The sequence below is a fragment of the Anastrepha ludens genome, chromosome 5 (genome assembly GCF_028408465.1).
Source record: "Anastrepha ludens isolate Willacy chromosome 5, idAnaLude1.1, whole genome shotgun sequence".
NCBI lineage: Eukaryota > Metazoa > Arthropoda > Insecta > Diptera > Tephritidae > Anastrepha > Anastrepha ludens.
In genome coordinates, this window is record NC_071501.1 from 89975791 (window position 1) to 89982875 (window position 7085).

At 38.5% G+C, this 7085-nt stretch overlaps 1 non-coding gene across 1 annotated transcript; it reads left to right on the plus strand.

The window, feature by feature from the left end:
• The first annotated feature begins 2989 nt into the window (after nt 1–2989).
• On the plus strand, nt 2990–3181 carry LOC128865489 (U2 spliceosomal RNA). Its single transcript, XR_008454823.1, has one exon. It is a non-coding gene; the product is annotated as a U2 spliceosomal RNA (small nuclear RNA).
• The last annotated feature ends 3904 nt before the right edge of the window (nt 3182–7085 follow it).

Below are 7085 nucleotides of genomic sequence, written 5' to 3' on the forward strand. Positions count from 1 at the left end.
TCGGGAAAGTGAATTAGTTCTCAACTCAGTTCCTCTCCGGTCACGTATACTTCTGGAAATACCTATACCGCATGGGCAAGGTAAACGATCTCAATTGATCGCGGCGAGTGATGACGCTGAACACACGATTTTTAATGGTGACAGACGGCTTGCGGAAAGAGAAGCTCGAAGGAAGCAGACTTGCGAAGATAATCAGCAAAATGCTTGAGCGCGAGACCAGCTGGAACGCGGTGAAGAGATACATCGAGGACATACTACGGAAATACAAAGATAACATCTAGACACAGTGCAACAAGGCTAAGCCTCACAGACAGAGAAACAATAAGACGAGCCTATAGCATGGAAGCTTACTACAAATACGGTGGACCTAGACGTGAGTGCATAGAACTGTTCCTTTATGGATACAGTTCTGGACCCTCCCAAAGTAATGCAAAAAGCAATCCCGTGAAGTGTGGCTTCCCAGAAGTGGAGGAGGGAATGTTTTAGTGGCCATGCCACCCAGCGCAGTAGAGTACGACCCATCACAAAAAACCAAAAAAACGGTGTTTTTATTGATCGCTAGAAAGTTGCATAGATTACGCCCATCGATTTTTAAATCAGGTGAGAAAAACGGTGGCTGCCGTTGCTAAATGGGTTTGTGCGTGACGACGATCCGGTAGTGCTCGGATTCGAAAACCCGGTCATGTAACAAAAAAATTATAGAAAAAGATCTCTCAAACTACGGTTGTTACTCGGCAGGAGCTGACATACCTCGGAGTGTATTTTTGCCATGAAAGAGCTCGTCAAAAAAAACCATCTGCCGTTCGGAGGGACATAAATCTGTAGGTCCCTCCATTTGTGGAAAAACACATTAAAACGCACACGAAAAATTGGTCGAGGAGCTTGGCTAAAGAACCAACAAAAGCTGTAAAGCAAATTATATATAAAAGGTGGCGCAAAATTAATCACCCCATCGAAGGGTTTATGATTTTGCAAAATGGCGTCGTATGTCAATCATAATTGACACTTCTTAACTAGACAACCGCAAGCAATGGAGCGCGTAAAGGTCAAAATAAAGATTACCATCACTCAAAATCTTTTTTTTTTATTTAGTAAAAAAGTTATTCAAAAACAAAATTGAATGATTCATTTTGCGCCACGTCTTATATACATATATATTATGTAAAGAATAAAATCGATGTAACGAACTACATACCCCTTTCGAAATTTTTCAATAGCTCAAAACTTTTCGAAAAAATAGTCGAAGGAAAATTACTTTCTCCATTATGGAATGTTTGGCAAGAGATTTACCTTTACTAATCACATTAACTTCTTTCATCGAATCCTTACCACATATGTGTTGTCACCCAATGCGTAGATTTCTGGCCCATCTACTATTTTTCTGTACAATAAAAGAGAATCTAAATCAGACTTTACACGAAGATAGCGAAAGGACCACATTGTGGCCAATGCTTACTGGTTCTAGACAAATGGACGTACAAACAGATGTGGCTATCTGTATACCCTTAGACTCCAAGAAAGAACTCTGACGTGAACAATGCTATACGACCTTTACGCGCTAGTGTGCATGGGTATAAAACCGCTTAGACCGTAATATATTTACAAAGTCAATAAAAGGCTCACGAAAGCTCACATGGCAGAGTAGCTGGATAAGAAAGTATATTTGTATACAATGTATAAATTTTCCTCTGATATGCGATGAATATTCAAATATTTGTAAGTGCGTAGATTTTCTACATTCCATAAAGTTTATGTAATCTGATGGCGTAGATAAATATTGGTTTATGAGTAAGTTTCAGTGGAGATGGTTCGCGGTGGCTTCCTCTAAATATTTAGGTCAATGACATCAAATAACGTGCGAGGGCAAAAGGGGCAGCTCCTGAGTGTTTGAGTGTTCAAAGAGGAAGCAAATATTTTTTTGTATTTTTTTGCATAGTGAGATGGAATTAGGTAGTAGAGGAACCATAATTGCGCCTATCTGTAGTGGTACTTAACTGGAAATCAACAAATCCAGCAGAAAAAACTTACTAGGTAAAAAGTGAACAGCTTTCAGCTGCCTTCCCTGTCGAATGCAGAATCTCTCACTTCTATAAAGAAATCAGTATAGGCATGGCCTTCTTTAGCTTTAGAGCAATTTTTTTTTATTTTGGCGGCAAAAATGTTAAACTTAATCATAAATATGAACTCCACGAAAGAAATAAAGAAGCAATTACCCGAATTTGCAGAAAAACACGATTTGGGCCATGCACTAAGACAATGGGTCGGCTCATTCTGCATCGTCTCTAAATAAGTTTCTAGCCCAATAGACTTTCCCAGTGTTGAATTGGCCGCCTTATACATCGATCCGTGTGCTGCACAACTCTAACTGTTTCTTAAAGTGAAATCTGCATTAGAAGGAATAAGGTTTGAGTCTGTTGAAGCTGTGGGAAAGCAGAGAGAAAACGACGGAGGGAGACTTCCAATGCTGTTTCGAAAATGGAATATTCGCGTAAAGCTTTGTAGCAATAAAGGAGAGGTTTAAATTCAAGATGATAAGAAAATATGATATAACACATGGGCTGAAAAGTCCCAGGCCTAACACATAGATGGCACTAGATTTATTGTTTTTGTTTTCCTTGTTCACTCCACTCGGGAGCATAGGGCCTCGACAAGACTCAGTCTTGCTTTGGTTTCGCTAACCTATTTTTTGAAGTGAAAACTTCTTTAGAATCGTTGGGAGTGATTTGAGGAAAAGTGAAACGAAAAAGCGACCCTCTTGGCTACGAAGCGTTATATTATATGTTGATATAAACGTAGCGCCGAACTAAATAAAAATAACTTTTATTTTTTCTTGTGATTCGAACCAAGGATTTTGGATCGGAAGCTCACATTGCTAGTCGCTCGGCTACCGCGCCATGCTGTCGTCGCTGGCCTAAAAGTTATTTAGTTACGAAGCGTTATATTATATGTTGATATAAATAATTTTTGTGAGCGTGTAATTCTCAAAAGGTTTATTAGAAAATCTATTGACTAGGTAGTGTGGTATGTTCCTATCAGCTTAATATCTGATATATCCTCCGTCGGAGGACAACAAATGTTAAACTGATTTTTGGAAATGGGCGGAGTGTTTTAGGGGCTTACTCCACCTCTGCCACGAGTTGGCCCGGTATTGCAGTACCGCCGGGATTTCGGCCTTGAATAAATACAAGAAGAAATATACTAATACATTTAGCTTTGGTGGGAAGACATAAATTTTTATATGAATACAAGTAGACGAAAATGGAATTTTTTGAAGTGAAAACTTCTTTAGAATCGTTGGGAGTGATTTCGACAACGCGATCAAGAACAACAATTGACGCGGTATTTCAAAGATATGTTGACAACATCGAAACCAAAGCATTTGTATCATATTTTAGCTATCATAAGCCACTCGTATCATTTATTGAAATTGAAAACATTGAGGATGAATAATAATAAAATGAAGAAAATAAAATATGAACTTTAGAGCAATATTATAATGAACCTATAATTATCCCGCTCCTAATGCTGCTTTCCTCTTATTCTCTCTCAGTTTGTCTTACGGAAGGTTTCACTTCTATCCCGTCTAACCGTTAGACTGGTATTTTTTTTCTTTCTGGCAGGGTAGGTGATTAGCCTGCTGCTACCAGTCCTAAGTAGTGGGAGTGCCCACCTGTCGTTGCTCAGGAACTACGCCTTCTAACTGTTTAGAGCGCCATCTGTGTTTCACATTTTTCTGCCAGAAAGATCACACAGATGATTGAGAACTTCGCTAAATTTTGGTGTGTCAGCGCGCGATTACCCGCTTCCTCTTGCTGGCGCCACTAAGGCAAAGTGTATCTGTGTCTTTTTCTTTGTTTTTTTTTTTGCTTGTTTTAGCAGCCACAATGCGCTAACTTTTGTGCGGGAGTAAGGATTGGAAGGATAAGGTTTTCGGGGTTGAGGAATTTTTTTTTTTAGGTAAGTTTGGAAAAGTGCGAGAATTGTGCTTTACGTGGGATTCGAACCCACAAACTCTGGGATGGCAGGCTTGTGCACTTACGCTAGACTACCTATTGTATTCACCTCTTTTTTAATTAGTACCAACCCTTCAGTTAGTATTTACATTAAATTTCATGATATTCTATTCATTAGTTCGTAAGTTATTATGCTAAGAGTGGCTCTACTTTTGTTGTTTTCAAAACAATGGATGAAAAAAAATTCCGTGTTTTAATTTTTCACTGCTTCTTGATGTGGAAAAATACCATTCAAGCGAAGCAATGGCTTGAAAAGTGTTATGAGGACTCTGCCCCATCAGAAACAACAATAAAACCGTGGTTTGCTGACTTCAAACGAGGTTGTGGAGACACCAATGATGTACAACGTAGAGGATGTCCAAATGAGGCGGTAGCACCAGAAAACATCAAACAAATCCACGAAATGGTTTTGAATGATCGAAAAGTGAAGTTGCGTGAGTTAGCTGACATCGTAAGGATATCAAAAAAATATGTTGACTTTATATTGCATGAGTATTTGACTATGAGAAAGCGTTGCTCAAATTGAGTGCCGCATTTGATCACTCTCAAGAAAACGCACCGTGTCACAAGTCAATCAAAACAATGGCAAAACTACATGAATTGAACTCTGAATTGCTCCCACATTCATCGTATTCACGAGATTTGACTCCAAGCTACTACTAACTGTTCGCAGATCTAAAAAAAATGTTCGCCAGTCAGAAATTTCGCTCAAATGAAGAGATTATCGCTGAAACTGAGACCTATTTTGAGGCAAAAGATAAATCGTTCTGAAAAAGTGGTACTGAAATATTGGAGCGGGCTGGAATGATATAATCGACATTTAGTTTTTTAACTTTTCCAAAACATTCTTTAGTCTTGGCAATCGGCCTGACAGCCTCAAAACCACTATCTTGTTTCCAGGTAATCATGAAGTGAGTAAAGCTGTCGATTATTTTCCCGAAATTTCCTATTACATAAGCAAAATTAATCGCACTCGGACACCATTCAGCAGTATAAAACCAACTACATAAGTAAATTAAATGTTTTCTAATAGTCCAAAAATTTCAGCGCTTCTTTGTACTCACCACAGGCCCGACGAGAGGGGGGGGGGGGGGGGGATCGGCTACTTTTTCCCCCGGGCCCGGAGTTTTCAGAGGGGCCCGGACTCGAGATTATGCGTATTTATATGAATTAGACATCATTGGAAAGGGCCCGCATTTGCAATTTTCCCCCGGGGCCCGGATTTTCCCCCGGGCCCGGATATGCTCTCTACGGCTCTGACTCACCACTCTTATATTTTCCATTATCGCCCATGTCATTTAGGTATAAGAATTTTCCAATGTCTCACAAATCCAAGTAGCAATAATTCGGTGGTATAGTAAAACCAATCGAACAACGATAAAAACCCTCTCAATCTGATACTTTTTTTATAATTGATAACGCAGTGCTACAAAATCAAAAAAAAAAAATACACAAACTTTTTAAGTGACTTAGTAGAGGCAGTGTTCATTTGGGGGATAATTTTTACGTGGTGGATCCCAATCCCTGCGCAGAACCAGATATCCTGGGTTGCTTCGTCTTCTCACATTAGCTCGCTCACAAACGGATGTTCGGAAACTAACCAGATGATATTTAAGTGGAGCCCAAAAGTTGTGAGCTGCTTGGATCATATGTAGAAGAATCTTCCTTGTCATTCCGAAGTAAACGGCGATCAGGGACTTTTCCCACTTGCGTGGACATCAACACATAGAGCCATCCATCCAAAATCGCTCAGAGTCACTCAAGCAGAATTTCAATCACTTAGAAATCAATTTTTTATTTAGTAAAAAAAAGGTATTAAAAAAACCAAATTGGATGGTTGAGTTTGCCCCACCTTGCACTTCATTGTTGAAAAATTAATTTCTCACAAACGCTTAACAATTGCCATTTTCAAAAAAAGTATTAGTACCAAAAATATTTCAAAGCAAAAACTCTGCGAAAAAAATTAGATTCGGTCTACAGCATTTAATTTTTTTCGTTTCACTGTTTGAATATTTAATATAGCAAATTATCTGTAGTACTTACCGTGCCATCTCACAGCTAAAAGTTTCGCACGACTTATGAATATGCATTTGCGATTGATGAAATAAGTGTAAAAAATGTATTGCTAAATAATTTTTCATGAGTCAAATATTCGCACTTATCATCATATGATAGTAAATGTATGTGTGTACGCATGCGTGTGAGTGTTGGGCGATCGCACAAGTGGAACCAAAATATTAACTAACAGCATTCAAATTGCATGGGATTTTTATTTGTTTTTTGTTTTTCAGAACTGCGCAGTGCGCACTTTACTAAAATGACCCCTCAAATTGCTTCCCCTTTTCTGCTAACATAGTACGAAAGTAGTACAGGCCGTTGGGGGTGAGGCGTACTGAGATGTGTAACCTGCTGAAAATTAGATCACTTCTTTTGTCTGTCTGACAACGACTCTGTTAGCGGATGCTAAAACGTTTTTACAAGTTTACTCTGTTTCATCTAATTTTAACTTTAAATTAAACATTGGCGAGCTTTTTATAGAGCTCCTGCAAATAATCGTGAAGATTTATGAATACTATTCGCATGAATACTAAGTGGCTAGACAATAGTGATGTGCTAACAAGTTGACGCTCTTCAGCGCAGGTGACAGCTAAGCAAAGTTACGCAGCAAAAATTTCATACATCACACACACATATAGACATGCCTACAAATATGAATAATATTATAGTAGCCACTTATACCATAAATACCCTGTAGAGAAATTAATTATCACTGAATTGGTACGCTGCCAATGAATGCAACTAAAAATTCAAAATTAAAAAAAAAATCGTTATAAAATATAATTTGCTTTTGGCAGAGACCAAGGCCAGAGAGAGGGGGGAATTAAATTTCTATACAGATGATTCCAAGCTAGACGATAAGGTTGGCTATGGAGTATTTTTCAAGAAATTTGGACTCGCCTATCTTCTGCCTTATTCGAGCTATAAATAAATATATTATGCCGTAAGAAAAACAACAATAAATACATACAGGTATTATTTTCCGGCGGCCATTAAATCACTGAATGTGGCTAT